Genomic DNA, 2,500 nt, shown 5'->3' with positions numbered 1-2,500 from the left:
TATTTATTTAATTCTTGTTGTTATTGTTTTCTTTCATAATTTTCGTCTTGAGAGAATATATGTATATTTTTTTATCGGATGTTTGTCTTCAGTCGTTCCATTTTCAATCTCATATCAACGTCAATCAATTTTCGCCTGTTTGCTCAGTTTCGGTCGGGAATTTACGTGTATATATGCAGCGCTAGTTGTTCATCTCCCAGATTGATTCTTTACCATGACAAACCAAAGAACCAAACCTTAATGAACCGAATATAAGTAAATGAATAGATAAATAATTAATGAATAAGTAATAAGAAGTAAAGCAAACAATTAAAACAAATCAGGTAAAGCAATAAGTGAATTAATAAACGAAATAAGTCACTAAATAAATTAAATAAAACAAATAATAGATTAAAGAAATAAGTAAAAAAAAGTAAATAAATAAATAAAATGAGAATAGAAAGGCGACAACCCACACAAGACACTTCCTGGCAACTTTAACCTCCACATCTGTCAACCATCCATCCATCCATCCATCTTAATGTACCCCTTACCTTGAAACTACCCTCCTTTTCACTTCATTCCTTTACATTTGCCATCGTCACCCATACATTGATCCACCACTCTTCTTGAAACAATCCTATCCACTTCATTCATTTACATCTCCCATTATCACCCATACATTCATCCATCATCCTGAAACTATATTTTATTCCCTTACATCTTCCATCACCACCCATATTCAAACTGCCCTCTTCACTTCATTCTTTACTTTGTTCCTCTCATTTAGAATATTTTACAACCTTCATTTCACTTTTTCTCATAATTTTTATCCCAGGTACCTTTCCTCCTTTCTTTCCCTCCACCCTGTCATTTTATCACCTTGCGACTTCATTATAAATTTATCATATCAGTTTTATTACTACCCAGCTGTAATATAATCTTACTAATTGTTTTGCTATACTAATTTGTACTTTCAAACATAGGTAACCCTTTATTTTTATAGGTCTCTCTCTCTCTCTCTCTCTCTCTCTCTCTCTCTCTCTCTCTCTCTCTCTCTCTCTCTCTGGTGGTTTATCGCTTTATTATAGTCTCCCTTTGTAATTATCATCCCTCGTTTTCTCTTCGCTGCAATATTCCTCGTATCCAGTTTTCCGTTTCTCATTTCCACTCCGTTTTCTTTTACATTTCGGATTCCCGCTGTTTCATTATTATTATTATTATTTTTTTTTATTATTTTCAAGGGGGACTGTGACATCTGGTGGTGTGGGAGGTGGTGATACTTTCTGCAGCTTATTGATGCTTGGGGTTTTTATTTAACGTAATGGCGGTGGGGAGAGAGAGAGAGAGAGAGAGAGAGAGAGAGAGAGAGAGAGAGAGAGAGATAACATTACTCTTACTACTACTACAACTACTACCACTACAATACCAACCACCACCACCACTCACGATAAGAATAATGATGAAATATACATAATTAAAATCACACTTACAGGTGAATTGTTGAGGTTAATTAAAGGAAGCGATGTACAGGTCACTTAAATTCTGTAGTAACTTTTAACCAAACGCTTTTCCACTTGCCTATTCCCCCTTTCCCCTCCCATTCCCTCCCCCTCCTTCCCCATTTCCTCTGTTCCATGGGTTGTTTAAAGTGGATCCGCACCTCCCCCCTTAAAAAATAGTAATAAAAAGATTTAAAAAAAAAATCCATAACGGGGGATATTTTTTTTCAGGAGGCAAATGTCAGTGATTTTTTTTTTTTTTATGAAAGGGAGAAATTAAAAAAAAATAATAAAGGGTTGAATGGGGGATGTGTGAAGGATTTTATTTTGGCTAATGTTCTTTATATGGAGAGGAGGAGGAGGAGGAGGAGGAGGAGGAGGAGGAGGAGGAGAAGATGAGGAGGAAGAAAAAAAGAAAAAGATCAATGTCCTTTATATGAAGAGGAAGAGCGGGAAAGGAGGAAAAGAAGAAGAGAGAGATGAAAATGATAGAAGGAAAAGAAAATAGAGCAGGAGGAGGAGGAAGAGGAGGAGGAGGAGGAAAGTGGCTAATCACAAAGTAAAAAAAAAAAAGAAAATAACAATTACAAAAAAAAGTAAGAAGCGACATGAAAAGAGAAAAGATAGATAGTGGAAGGAATTAGATAAAAACTTGGAGAGAGAGAGAGAGAGAGAGAGAGAGAGAGAGAGAGAGTCCCCCTAGCCCTCTCCCCAGCAGCAGTAGCAAGGAAAAACTCGCGGCTCGCTTCGGACGCTTCAGTAACGAGTGAGTTGCTCGAAGCTTCACGGTCAGTGCTCACCTAAGTTAGTCTGCTTCGAACTTGAGGAAACTGAACCTTTGTGGGTCTTCCTCTCGCTGCATGATGAAAGGAGGAGGAGGAGGAGGAGGAAGATATGAACTTGATAGATACACAGAGAGAGAGAGAGAGAGAGAGAGAGAGAGAGAGAGAGAGAGAGAGAGAGAGAGAGAGAGAGAGAGAGAGAGTCAAGCTTTAGCATAAAACTGAGTCGTGAAGGAA

At 37.5% G+C, this 2,500-nt stretch overlaps 1 protein-coding gene and 1 long non-coding RNA gene across 2 annotated transcripts in view; one reads left to right on the top strand and one right to left on the bottom strand.

Moving 5' to 3' along the window:
- LOC135091072 (5-hydroxytryptamine receptor 2B-like) overlaps positions 1–2,500 on the bottom strand; it is a 126,749-nt gene that overhangs the window by 7,097 nt on the left and 117,152 nt on the right.
- The window catches only part of LOC135091075 (uncharacterized), a 22,262-nt gene that overhangs the window by 2,126 nt on the left and 17,636 nt on the right, over positions 1–2,500 (top strand). The gene's annotated exons all lie outside the window — the stretch shown is intronic.

Source organism: Scylla paramamosain, chromosome 36 (genome assembly GCF_035594125.1).
Source record: "Scylla paramamosain isolate STU-SP2022 chromosome 36, ASM3559412v1, whole genome shotgun sequence".
NCBI classification, from domain to species: domain Eukaryota; kingdom Metazoa; phylum Arthropoda; class Malacostraca; order Decapoda; family Portunidae; genus Scylla; species Scylla paramamosain.
The sequence above is the reverse complement of the archived record's forward strand: the minus strand, read 5'-3'. Positions and strand labels throughout refer to the sequence as shown.